This window comes from Peromyscus californicus, unplaced genomic scaffold, assembly GCF_007827085.1.
Source record: "Peromyscus californicus insignis strain IS unplaced genomic scaffold, ASM782708v3 Scaffold_5__1_contigs__length_169319896, whole genome shotgun sequence".
Taxonomy (NCBI): Eukaryota; Metazoa; Chordata; class Mammalia; order Rodentia; family Cricetidae; genus Peromyscus; species Peromyscus californicus.
The window spans coordinates 15103442-15117951 of NW_026294573.1; the positions used below are offsets into that span (position 1 = coordinate 15103442).

Here is a 14510-nt window from a genome sequence, read left to right on the forward strand (position 1 = left end):
CCCCGCCCCGGCCAGCCCGGCCCGCCCCCCACGCCGCCAGCTCGCGGCCAATGAGCGCGCGGGGCCGCGGCGATCGCCAAGTATGGAGCGCTGCGCGGGGGGCGGGGCTGGGGGCGGGGCTTGTGGGCGAGTGGGCGGGCCCTGGTGTGGGAGGGCGGGCCCTACGCGGGCCAGGCGCGACAGTTCTGTAAGCCCAGGACTGCGGCGTACCGGAGGGACCAAGGCAGCCTGTGGCTCCCTCATACTGCCAGCTTCGCATCTAACATCTGCAGGACTCGGGCTACCTGAGGGTGGAGAGGGTCACTGGCTCCCTGGGCGGAGGATGCGGAAGGCCCTGAACTAGGAGGGGACCGGCCCTCCGCGCCCCACCCGAACCCGGAACTGGTGCGCCGGAATGGGGCCCGGCCCCTTGAGAGCGAGCGGAACCTGGAGTGGGACGTCCGCGCTGCCGCCACTGTTGCTGAACACCTGCTATCACGACCAAGAAAGCAGCCTTTAGGTACCCAAAGATGACAGGTGGCTAAGCCATGAGGATCCCTGCCCGCACTTCCTGGCTACCAGACAGGGTAGTTGTGAGGAAGACGTGGGTAAAAAGATTAGAATATTGGATTCAATAAATGCTGGCCGTTTCGTTATACTTTTCTACATTATCTGCAGAGGATCAGCCTGATTGCCTAATGAGGCGCTTTCTCGCTTCATACAGTGACTCAGAAATCCCTCTTTGTTTTCAGGACTGAAGATTGAACCTAGAGCCTCATACAGGCTAGGCTAATGCTCTTACACTGAACTGAAGCCCCAGCCCTAGAAATTCGCTTTTCAAAATGTTTTCTCGAGTTATCTAGAATGCAAGAAGCCTAGAATGCAAATCTTGGTCACAATACCTACCTACCAGACTTGCTCACCCTCTGTTTAAAAACCAAATCAGGTCGTGAGAGAGGGCATCAGTAAACTTCATCCCTGGCAGACTGTGCCCTAGACCTCTGAGCTTTATAGACATGTGAAAGCCTTCAGGGACAAGCCACCAGCAGAGAAAGCATCCAGGTAAGTCTCTCAAAAATGGCATAGACCAGTATTACAGGAGTTCAGAAAAGGGAGTGGCACTTAGAAAGTCATTACTCCGCAAATATTTATTGTGTAGCTATTGGCCAAGCACTATGCAAACTATGGAGATTACAGCTTTGGGCAAAATACCTCATGCTAGCCTAGAGCTTGTGAGATTTTGGTTCTGGAGATGGAGCCTCCTGCATGCTGGGTATGTGCCCCTGCCCCGAGTTAAGGCCCTGTCGAGCTTGAATGCTGTCAGGAGACAGTTACCCTATCTAGACAGTTTTGGGGGTGAGATGTGGAAAACATCAGAGTGGATGGAGGAGGTAGGCAGAGGTAGATAAGCACTGTGTGGTGGCATTTTGGAAGATGGTCCAAGGGGGCTTTAACTTAGGAAGAAACATTTAATCAGACAGCTGAAGGTGGATGTGGAGCAGGCCATGTGCATACGGAACAGCAAGGTGCATCCAAAGAGACCCCCAGTGAATCCATAGATAGCAAGGAGGCCACTGTGGCCATCCTGAATTGTGTTGGCAGAGAGCTTCAAGAGCAGCAACAAACTGTGACCCCAAAAGACTGTGAGCCTACTGTGTGCTGGTCCATAGGGTGAACAGGGCTCAGGAAGCTATTTGTGTGTCCCAGACATTATTTATTTAAAAAGCAGTGTGTAGGGAGAAGGCTTATTTGGTACAGTGTGCTGAGGCCCCTGTGTTTGGTCCCCAAAACCCCTGTAGAAGAGCCAGTTTGGTTTCTGGGACTTCCTGGTCAGTTAATCTAGCTCCAGGCCAGTGAGACATCATCGTGGACAGTGTCAGAGGAATGATCCCTGAGGTTATCCTCTGTTTGCCACACACTTCCTGCATGCAAACATAATAGCACATACGTGTACACACACACACACCAATTTTTAAAGCGCTGACATGGGGGCTAGGGAGATGGCACTTGGGGTAAAGCACTTGTTGTACAAACATAAGGACCTTTCACACCCACAGCACTGACGCATGTAAACGCTGGGTGCAGCAGGGCATATCTGTAACCCAGTGCTATGTGACAGACAGGAGGATCTCTGGGACTTGGTGACTACCCACCCAAGCCAAATGGCAAACTCCAAATTCAGTGAGAGGGCCTGGTATGGTGGCACACGCCTTTAATCTGAGCACTCGGGAGGCAGAGCCAGGCGGATCTTTGTGAGCTTGAGGCCGGCCTGGTCTACAGCGTGAGTTCCAGGACAGCCAGGACTGTTTCACAGAGAAACCCTGTCTCAAAAACAAACAAACAAACGAACAAAAACCCCAAAGCCGAGGGGTAAGAGCATGACGTAAATGACACTAGGAAAGAGATTGACAGGAAGCCTTATCCAAAGTGCCCTGTCTGTAGTTTCTCACTTTGTTTCAGCCTTGAGGGATCAGTACTATTATTATCCCCATCTTACAGATGTGGAAACCAGAGGGGCTAAGTAATGTGCCCATGAGTTCAGCGCGAGGCTGTCTAGATCCAGCGCCCATATTCATAACCCACAGTGTAAGCATTTTGCTTCCCTACTTAAAAACCTTTGAGTGGTACATCATACTGGCTGGGGGGGGGGGGGGGGGGGGGGGGTTGGGGAGGGTGGGGGGGATGGCTCTAGGGTAAAGTGCTTGCCATACATACGTGATGACCTGAGTGTGTTTCCAGCAGCTTTCCAGCAGCTACATAAAAGCTGGGTATGGGGGCGTGCACCTGTAATCCTAGTGTTGGAGAGGCATAGGAAAGGCTCTCTGAACTTGCTGGCCATCCAGCCTAGCTAAATTGGTATTCTCCAGGTTCAGTGAGAGACCCTGTCTCCAACAAATAAGGTGAAAGGCCGGAGACATGGCTCGGGAGTTAGGAACGCCTCTTTCAAAGGACCCATGTCAGGCAGTTCTCAACTCCAGGAGAATGCAACACCCACTTCTGGCTTCTGCAGACACCCACACATGTGGTATATACATGTATATAATAAAATGTAATTAACTTTTAAGACTTTAATCTTAAAAATGTATCTATACGGTAAAGAGTAATCAGATACCCGATGCCAACCTCTGGCCCCCACGCGCACAAATGCACAAACGTGTTCACAACATACCACACAACGAACCTTACATCATTTTAAGTTCCTCATAATAAGAGGGCACAGGAACTCCACAGGGTTCAGGGACACTTACTCCATCTCCACCATTGAGCCCCATTTCAGCTCATTTATTTTTTTGTGGGGGAAACAGGCATACAAACACGCCACAGTGGACTTGTGGGAGTGGGCCTTCAGGAGTCAGTCTCTGTTGGTCTGGGGACTGAATTCAGGTTATTATCAGGCTTGGTGCCAGGTTGCTGTACCTCTGCATCATTTCACCAAGGCCCTATTTCTGCTGCTTCTCTTGCCTCAGCTACTCACTGGGCTCCTCGGCTGGCTTCTAGCCATATGGTGTCAATGCTTTAACCTATATGGGGCCCCATCCTGGTGGCCTTTATCCTTTTTATTCTCCACACCGGTTTCTATTAACTAACAACTTTATGTCTTTCATAGTTCAGATCCCCAAGACCAAGTCTGATGGGCCAGCCCATCTTTTATTCATTGACCAGATCACTAGGTCAGTCTGCAGGTTGACTGCCCATATGGCAGATCCCACCTCTAGATCTGTCACCATGTGCTGTGAGCATGAAGGCCTACAAGCTCTGGGTGGATAGACAAGCACCATAAGTATTTTAGTACTGTCACTCTTCTCCGTGTGTGTGTGTGTGTGTGTGTGTGTGTGTGTGTGTGTGTGTGTGTGTGTAGGCCAGAGGTCAACTGTGGGTCTAAGATGGCCATCCACTGTGGTGATATTTTGTTTGTGCTGAAATGTGGTAATATTTTATTTGTATGTTAATAAATAAAGTTTGCCTGGAGATCAGAGGAAATAGCAAGCCATTAACACAAAGGTCAGGCAGTGGTAGCACATGCTCTTAATTCAATCACTTGGCAGGCAGGGTCTCTGTGTATTCAAGGTCACACTAGGGAACAGAGCCAATCATGGTGACACATGCCTTTAATCCCAGTACCAACCATAGAGACCTGGAGGTCTGTACAGACAGGCAGTGACAAGGAAGTGAGGTAGCTGGGCTAAGAGCCAATGAGAGGGCAGAACAGCAAGGCAATAAAAACCTAGGTAGACGGGAAGTCGGGGCATTTTGGAAACTACAGAGCTGGTGAGGTAAAGTGGTTGGTGGCTCTCACTATTTCCCTGATCTCTAAGGTTTTCATCCCTATATTTGGCTCCGTGTTCTTTATTTAATTAGACCGCTTAGAGATTCATCTACAATCTACCTTGCTTTTTGAGACAGGCGCTCATTGGCCAGGAGCTCTCCCACTAGGCTAGGCTGTCGGACCAGCAAGTTCCAGGGATCCTGTTGTCTACCTCCCCAGCACTGGGGAGGGATTACAGGTACACACCATCAAGCCTGCTTTTTACATAGGTTCTGGGGATCAAATTCAGTCCTTGTGTGTGTGAGGCAAGAACTTTAGAAGTCAGATCTTCACTTTACAGACAACCCTACTTCCCCTGCTCTGAAATCCTAACCTAGCCGGACATGGTGGAGCATGCCTGTAACCCCAGCACTCGAGAGGCTGAGGCAGGAAGAGAGCCTGGCCTGCACCCTATACCCTCATCCGGTTCATACTGTGATATTGTTCCACCTGCCACTCCTGATTGTTGTCACGAACTGACCTTCACACACACACACACACACACACACACACACACACACACCATGCTTTCATGATTTCAGCATCTATAAATAAACACGGCTCATTATCAATATCACTTCTTCCTTATTGATTTCCTCTCTACCCACGAGTTTCCTTCCTCTCTTCCCAGACGCCCACACCCGTGCTTTTATGGGCTTGTCCAACTCAGCGAGATCTCGAAGATCTCAAGCCTGACCTTAACCTCCTCATGACTGCATTAACACATGAGTATCCCTCTAGCTTCACGGAGACCTGCATAGATTCTCACATTTACAACACAGGCGTGCGTGCACACATGATAAAATATGTGTGTGAGTGTGTGCACACACCCTTAGTAACAGTGGTCATACTTCCTTGCAAAAATCCATTAAACCCTTGCTCCCTCTCTTTTCAACTAACCAACCCCGGTGAAGCTCAGTTATCCCCCCACACTATCAGAACATTTGAACATTAAGAATTCACAGTGACTGCCACCGTTTTTACTTGACGTCTACAGACCTGGCGAGCCTGGCCGTCCTAGCACACCTCCTCACTCTCTAAGACGGGGTTTCTCCAGCTTCCCCTCTTGCCCCCCTCTCAGATTTTACCCTAAGCCGAAGACCTTGCTCCACACTCCACAGATACGAGGGAATCAGCCCCACGGGAGCCCCTTCATTTCCCAAGTCCCCGTCTTTGTCTTTTCTGTCTTTCCTGGTTTAAAAATGAAGGGGCCAGCCGGGGGTGGTGGCACACACCCAATCCCAGCACTCTGGAGGCAGGGGCAGGCAGATCTCTGTGAGTTTGAGGCCAGCCTGGTCTACAGAGCGAGTTCCAGGACAGCCAGGGCTGCACAGAGAAACCCTGTCTCGAAAAATCAAACAAATAAAATAAACTGAAGGGCTGCGTCCCTGCTGGAACCCACCCTCCCGGCACACAGAACCTTCCTGGTCTTCAGTTTCTCCCTCTATACAAGGAGCTTTATCCCTCTATACTTCCTCATTCTGTCAGCCTCATAAAACGTGTCTCGATAATGCCAGCAACCAGAGCCTGCTTGGTCCCCCATCTGTTAGCCACCTCCCCCATATTTGTGTTCCTGTTCATATAAAAACTTGTGAGTTCCTGGGGGCTGGGGACATGGCTCAGTGGGCAAAGTGCTTGGCACACAAGCAGAAGGACCAGAGTCAGATCCCCAGCAGTCATGGAAAAGCTGGGCATGATGGCACACATCTATAACCCCAACGCTACGGACGAGACAAGAAGATGCGGGGACTCATTGGTCAGCCGGTACAGTAGCCAAGATGGCGAGCTTCAAGTCCCCTGAAAGATTCTGTCTTAAAATTAAATGAGAGGCTAGAAAGATGGCTCGGTGACTAAGAGCACTTGTTGCTCTTGTAGAGGACCTAGGTTTGATTCCCATCACCCTCATGGCGGCTCACAAGCACCTGTAACTCCAATTCAGCAGATTCAGCACCCTCTTCTGACCTCCGCAGGACGAAGTACACAAGTGTCACATACATATATGCGGGCAAAACACCCATACACAAGATAAGTAAGTCTAATGAAGCACAGAAGCTATTGAGAAATAAATGCATCCAACCACCACCTGTGCCTGCACGGGCAAGTGCATGCATGTACACTCATGCATACACCACACATGCGCGCGCGCGCACACACACACACACACGCACGCGCACACACACACACACACACACACTTCTGCCAGAGATAATTCTGCACTGAGTCTAGATTCCCCTCAGGGGTTCGGGTTTTGCCTCGCCCCGATCACCCCACAGTTTCACACCTCTCAAGCTGACTTGGAAATTTCATCAAGCAAAAGTCAGTGCCTCACTCCTGACTTCTGGTGTCTGCTGCAACCTCCCCTGACATGACCTCACTTCCGACTAAACTTCCTCTTCGGATGCATGGTTCTGGGACCCCCATCTTTTCTGTGTGTGAGTCAGTCACAACATCATTAACACACAGAACATGGTAGGTGCTCAGTGAAGGTCCATGAACATAAGAGCATCAACGTAAGATGAGTATAAGTCAGCATTCTGGGGTGAGCAATGAAGCTTCGGCTGCTGCTGCTGCTTGTTTGTTTAATTTTATATTTATTGATTGATTGATTGATTGGCTTTTTTCGAGACAGGGTTTTTCTGCGTAGCTTTGGAGCCTGTCCTGGAACTCACTTTGTCTGTAGACCAGGCTGGCCTCAAACTCACAGAGATCCACCTGCCTCTGCCTCCCGAGTGCTGGGATTAAAGGCGTGCGCCACCACTGCCTGGCTTTATTTATTTTTATTTTATGTGCATTGGTGTTTTGCCATGGGTGTCAGGTCCCCCAGAACTGGAGTTACAGACAGTTGTGAGCTGCCATGTGGGGCCTCTGCAAGAGCAGTCAGTGGTCTTAACCACTGAGCCATCTCTCCAGTCCTCGGCTGCTTGTTTTTTATGGGTACTTACTAAGTACATTTGTTGTTGTTTTGAGACAATCTCTTACTATGTGCATTTGCTGTTGTTTTGAGACAATCTCACCATGTAGCCTTAGAATTCCTTAGGTAGACACTCCCAAGATCACCTTGCTTCCTGAATGCTGGGAATAAAGGTATGCACCACCATTCCTGGGACCCTGCATTCTTATAACCTCAACTCCTTCTAGTAAATCTTTGGTACTAGCAGCTTCAGTCTTGACTGGGTTTTTTTTGTTTGTTTGTTTGTTTTTGTTTCTGTTTTTGAGATAGGGTCTATTTATTTATTGATGCTAGGGATCAAACCCAGGATTTCATAGGCTGGCTTCAAACTCATTGTGTAGCTGAGGATGACCTTGAACTCCTGATCCTCCTGCCCACCATCTCTAGAGTTAGAATTACCAGTGTGTACTACCACCCCTGGTTTATCTAGTGTGTTAGGGGAAGGGAGATGGAACCCAGGGTTCGTGCAGGCTGGTCAAATACTCTCCTCACTCATTCCTCTATCCCTCATCATCGCAGAAGAAACTGGGGTGAAAATGGACAAGCCACTCTAACTTCGCTCTTTCTTCACCTGTCTGCAGAACCACCCGACAGATTGTAAGTAGCCTCAGAAGACAAGGGTACACCATCCTCCCTCGTCACGACCCTTTACACACAGCAGTTGCCCATGAGCATCTCTTGAGTTGAGGCAGGATGGCAGTGTAGCCGAAAGTTTTCTCCCGTCCCACCCGGCCCACAGTCCCGCAGCCACTTATAAAAAAAAAAAAAAATCATTCAGAGGCTTATATTAATTAACTTAACCCATTTCTATTCATCTGTAAGTTGCCACGTGGCCGTGGCATTACTGATCTGCTGGCATCTTGCTCCTTGGACAGCAGGCTGGCCTCTCTCCTGACTCCGCCTTTCTGTTTCCTGTCTCTCTTCTTGGATTTCCCCGCCTGCTTCTAAGCTGCCTTGCCATAGGCCAAAGCAGGTTATTTATTATCACACATGGAAGGGAACTTTGTGGGAGCAAGGAGCACGTGGAATTGCATGGTCATTGACTAATACCAGACCCATCTGAGTATCCAGTACTCAACATAGACTGATTAGCTTTCTTTCCTTCATCAGTCAAGTCCTACAGCTGAGATTTCTGGGTTAATAAATGCAGTTATCCCAGAAACTGGGGGTCACTTAGATCCTAAACCACCTCCCACTCACAGGCCTGGCCCTGCTTTCTGAGGTCACAAGATGGGGTGGTGTCAATGTGAAAGTGGCCTGTCTGTCACCGGCTACTGTGCCCAAACACCTGTTCCCCAGTTAGTGGTGCCCTTTTGGTGAAGTTGTGGGGCCTGGCTGGTGGAGGTGTGCCACTGAGGGCAGAACCTACCTCTAGTGCACTGTCTCAGCTCTCACTGCCGTGCCTTCTCCGTGAAGGATTGCACCCCCAAATCCTTCTTCCCTTAATTGCTCTGTCAGGTATTTGGTCATGGAGAAAAGTGTTTAATTCGTGTTCTTCTCGGGTTACTAAAGTAGTTCAGATGTGTGTTCATATGTATGTACTTCTGTAGTGCTAGGGACCATACCCAGGGTTTCATGGATGCTCAGAAAGTATTGATTCACCCACCCCCTAGTCCTTGCTTTTCTTTTGTTTTAAGATAGGTAGAGTCCAACCTAGCCTCAAGCTCACGATCCTCCTGCCTCAGCTTGCCAAGACCTTGGGTGGCCCTTTGGTGTGGGGAGGGGCAGGGTCTAACTATGTAACCCCAACTGGTCTGGAACTCAATATACAGATCATGCTGGACTCAAACTCACAGAAATCCACTTGCCTCTGCCTCCTTAGTGCTAATGAAAGGTGTGTGTCACCACACATAGCCACCATTTTTAATTTTTTTTATTTTAGATTATTTTATTTTTATGTGTATGACAGTTCTTCCTGTGTGTATGGGTGTGTACCACATGTGCACCTGGTGTCCCCTGAGTTCAGAAGAAGTTATCAGATGCGCTGGAACTGGAGCCATGAATGGTTATGAGCCACCGTGTGGGTGCTGGGAATTGAACTCAGATCCTCTGGAAGAGTACCAAGGACTTCATTGCTGAGCCAACTCTGCAGTCCCAGAATTTTTTTTTTTTTTAAGAAGCATATACCAGAGAGTAAAAGAGCCTTTTGAGTCTTAGAAACTTCCAGTTATTGGGACATAAAGTAGAACTGAATGTCGGGGGAGGGGAGAATACGCTGATTTCTTTTGAAGACAGAAAAGTGTGGTTTGTAGTAAAAGAGGCAGCCTTGACTTGAGAGCTTAGGTCGACCCTCCCACCATTCAGCATCTTGACAGGACATGTAGCAATGAAGGGGAGGAGGCCAGAGCATTGGCAACCACTGGTTTAATACAGCCCAAGGCTGTGGTGCCAAGAGGATTCTTTACTCTGAGGTTTAGCACAATCATCTTGGGGTTTTTGTTTTGATTTTTTAATAGGTACCTGGGAGAACTCCCAGCTGCCTTCTGCTGGACCAGAAGTGTTTGTATCCTGTCCATCTGGGGGGTCCTGATCGGAGATGTAGAAAGGCCTCTCACATGTGGGCCAGCTGTTGGAGTTTTTATATGCACATCTGCAGAGAATTCACATTTGGTGAATTAAGTTGGCCAGCCAGCCAGCCACTAGGGTTGGGCTGGACTATACAAAATATACCCCAGGCTGATTCTCACTTTGGGTTTGGGATAAGTAGCCCCTGTCTTTCCAGGTGGTATTCTCCAACACATCCTCAACAGCTGGGCTTGGAGCTGCGGTTGTGTGTTTCCATGGAAACCATGCACTTTGTACACCTTATCTCTTACTCTCCCCTTATCTTTTGTCCCTGCTGCTCCATGGGCTCCTTAGGGTGGGACTATGAGTCACTCCCTAACATTATCGTAGTTCCTGAGATACAATCCAGGGCCACAAATGGAACCTGCCAAATGGTGACCCAGGAAGAAACTCCAGTCATCCAGGATGTAAACGGTGGTCAGCTCCACCCAATCCCATCCCTCCTGCAGAACAAGACATCACAGTGGACCTAATGAGACTCAGCCAGATGCAAAACTTGCCCTGGAGCTTATGAAGTAACCGAACTGAGAGCATAACCTGGTGAAAGGCTGGAGTACATGATGAGAGCACCTGTGGTCTCAGCTACAGGAGGCTGAGGCTGGAGGATCACTGAAGTGCTGGAGTTCAAGGCTAGCCTGGGCAACATAGAGTCTATCTCTTAAGACAAAACACTAAAAATAACAACAAAAAAATCCAAGCAATGAAAACTTAAAAACAAAAAAAATTAGATATCACTTATAATAATAATATTAGAAAATATATGAACCAGGCATGGTGACATATGCCTTTAATCCGAGTACTCAGGAGGCAGAGGCAGGGAGATCTCCTTAACTTCAAGCCTGCCTAGTCTACACAGCAAATTCTAGGCCAGCCAGAACTACATAATGAGACCCAATCTCAAAACAAAACAAAACGTTGCTCTAGCAGAGGCCCTGGGTTCAGGGTTCAATTTCTGGCACCTACATGGTGGCTAACAACATTCTGTAACTCCATTTCCAGATTGTCTAAAGCCCCCTTCTAGCCTCATAGGCACTGCATGGACATGGTGCACAGATATTCACACACACACACACACACACACACACACACACACACACACACATCTTAAAAAAAAATAAAATTAAATCTGGGCATTGGTAGCACATGCCTTTAATCCCAGCACCCAGGAGGCAGAGGCAGGTGGATCTCTGTGAGTTCCAAGCCAGCCTGGTCTACATAGTGAGATCCGGGACAGCCAGGGCTATACAATACAATGAAACCCTATCTTGAAAAAAACAAAAAAAAATTAAAAATATAAAATATATCAGCCTGATTTCTGTTCAATAGAACCTATGGACCACATGTTGTAAGTGGACCTTGGTTGAAGTTTTCAATTTCTAGGACCAGACTAGACCTGAGAGCATATTTACCTATAGCCATTGATATCACTTTTGTTACAAAGATCGAGATTGAAGCAAAAACAGGAACATGGAGGGCTGGGGATGTAACCAAATTGGTACCATGCTTGCCTAACACACACAAAGCCCTAGGTACAGTTCATAATACTGTGTGTATCAGCTATGCTGGTACATGACTATAAGCCCCACATTCAAGAGATGAAGGCAAGAAGAACAGACATTTAAAGTCATCCTCTGCTACATGGATTCGGAATTTGAGGCCAGTCTAAGGCACATGAGACTGTGGTGATATTGTGTCCCCCTAATAAACTTATCTGGGTCAGAGAACAGAACAGCCACTAGACAGACATAGAGGCCAGAAAATGGTGGCACACACACCTTTAATCCCATCACTTGGGAGGCAGAGATCCATCTGGATTTCTGTGAGTTCAAGGCCACACTGGAAACTACCAGGCATGGTGACACATACCTTTAATCCAAGGAAGTGATGGCAGGAAGCAGAAAGGTATATAAGCCGTGGTGAGGACCAGGAACTAAGTTTGGTTAAGCTTTTAGGCTTTTAGCAGCAGTTCAGCTGAGATCTGTTCAGATGAGGACACAGAGTCTTCCAGTTTGAGAAAACAAGATCAGCTGAGAAATTGGCGAGGTGAGGTTGGCTGTGGCTTGTTCTGTTTCTCTGATCTTTCAGCGTTCACCCCAATATCTGGCTCCGGGTTTGTTTTTATTAATAAGACCTTTTAAGACTCGTGCTACATGAGACTTCGTCTTCAAAGATGGAGAAGTGATGAATACCTGGTCCAGCGGCCATCAGCAGGTGAAATGTCGACTTGACAGACACAAACTAGGATCATCTGGGAATAGAGGACCTCAATTGAGAAAATGCCACCATCAGCTTGGCCTGTAGACAAACCTATGGGCCATCTTCTTGATTAATGATAGATGTGGGAGAGCCTGGCCCACTGTAGGTGGCGATACCTCTAGGCAGGTGGCCCTAGGTGCTTTAAGAAAGCAAACTGGAGCTGGAGAGATGGCTCAGGGTTAAGAGCACTGGCTGCTCTTCCGGAGGACCCAGGTTCAATTCCCAGCACCCACATGGCAACTCACAACTCTGTAACTCCAAGATCTAACACCCTCCCTCCCTTCCTCCTTACCGCCCTCCCTCCTCAATTAATAATAAAAATAAATCTTACAAAAAAGAAAAACCTACCAGACAGGATCAGACATCTGTGGTCTAGGACCTTGTAGGACCAGCATAGCATGAAACATATCTGTCAAGAAAGCGAATTGTCCGAGGTTCTCTCCTAGGTGCCTGGGTGGCCATTGCAGTTCTATTGGGGCTTTGATCTTGACTTCACTCTCTGCCTCATACCACTTATGGTTAATCTATGTATGTCAACATTAACAAGTTGCATGGCTACCTTGCCCATTCCCTCTTTCCGAGCACATTGTCTATATTGTCCAGCCCCCATGTGACTGGTTTTTAACCAGTGGTGTATAGGAGGAAATGACATGGTGCCATCTCAAAGCACAGCCATAATGTGTCCCTTGTGTCCTGCCTCATGGTCATCAGTTGAATGAATTCGGAGGATCCAAAGGAAGCCACCAAGGTGCAGAAGCCTATGTCCCCTTCAGTGGTAAAACATGGAAGGGATCCAATCAGATGATGCTTGGGGAAGGAGGAGATACACCAGTGTTGAGGAGTGTTGATTCCAGCAGCCAGTGTCTCCCTGATACACATCTGAGCTGTTCTCCTTTATAGCTCCCATCAGATCAATAAATGTCTGGAATGCTAAACATCACTGGGATCGCCATAAAAGTGCAGTAGTTTTACTGATCTTTGTAGGTAGAGTGGGGAGGCTGGACAGGGGCCCTGCAGCTCATTTATGGTAAGCCAGGCTTTGAACTGAGCACTGTCTGCTCCTCCACCTCAGCCCAAACGAAGAGGTGGTTAGAAGTTGATCAGACTCCAGGCTTCTGCACACCTGCTGTTGTGACTTACAGCAGAACCTCCTCCCGCGCCCCGCAGTGAGTGACGTCATTTATGTATGATGCCTTTGAGCTTTATGTCCCCATCATCCCCAAGCACTCAAAGTAGGGGCAGTTAAAATGACGACCATTTTCTCCAGTGGGCCATCTCAGTGTCCTGGAATCCCATCTTTTACCATGCTGCAAATACCTTCCCCATCAGCTTCTTCCACTCGTAATGTCTGTTGTGATTCAAGTGAGAAATGTCTTCCATTGGCTCAGTTATACAAACACGTGATATTCCAGCTGGTGGCGCTGTTTGGGAACAAGGTGCCCAAGGAAATCCCGCGCCAAGGGCAGGATTTGAGAGTTCTTGGCCTTGCCCTACTTCTGGCTTGCTCTCTCCACTTGGTGTTCATAATTGAGGATGTAAGCTCTTGGCTTCCTGCCCCTGCCCCCATTCCTGTCCCCAGCTACCATTCCTCCTCTGCCAAGACGAACTCTTAGCCTTCTGGAACCATTAAGCCACAATGGACTCTTTTGTAGCTTGATTTGGTCATGGCATTTTGTCACAGCATCAGAAAAGTGGCAGATACGGTCTGCTCTGTGTCTCTCTTACCTAAATAATCACATCTTCGTCCTCCCTGCAGTCATGATGGAGCAGACGGCAGAGCCTCCCGTTAAATCCTGGTGTCCTTGTCTATCAAATGGGGACTCGAGACCACCCATGTACAGCCATCACTCAATAACATAGGCAAAACCAGGTGTGGTGTACACCTGTAATTCTAGAACTCAGGACGCTGAAGCTGGTGGATCTTTGTGAGTCTGAGGCCAGCCTGGTCTACATAGCAAATTCCAGGCCTACCAAGGCTAACTACCCTTTCTTAAAAAAAGCTTGTATGTGTATGTATGTGTGTGTATGTGTAACATGAATCTTAAAAGGTCTTATTAATAGAAAACCTGGAGCCAGATATTGGGGTGAAAGCTGGAAGATCAGAGAAGCCGAGCAAGCCAGCCATAAGTTCTTACCTCTATGAAATCCTCAGCCTCAAGAGAATGAGTTCCTGTTTCTTCACACCTTATATACCTTTCTGTGTCCTGCCATATTACTTCCTGGGATTAAAGATGTGTGTCACCACTGCCTGGTTCTCTTTCTCTCATGTAGCCCAGTGTGGCCTTGAACTCACAGAGATCCAGACGGATCTCTGCCTCCCGAGTGATAGGATTAAAGGTGTATGCCACCACTGCCTGACCTCTATGTCTAATGTAGTGGCTGGCTCTGTCCTCCGATCCCCAGGCCAGCTTTATTGGGGCACACAGTGTATCACCACACGTATGTGTGTGCGTG

General features: G+C 48.2%; 1 long non-coding RNA gene across 1 annotated transcript; it reads left to right on the plus strand.

Moving 5' to 3' along the window:
* The first annotated feature begins 150 nt into the window (after positions 1–150).
* On the plus strand, positions 151–10714 carry LOC128096431 (uncharacterized). Its single transcript, XR_008213641.1, has 2 exons — positions 151–1041; positions 4384–10714. It is a non-coding gene; the product is annotated as an uncharacterized LOC128096431 (long non-coding RNA).
* The last annotated feature ends 3796 nt before the right edge of the window (positions 10715–14510 follow it).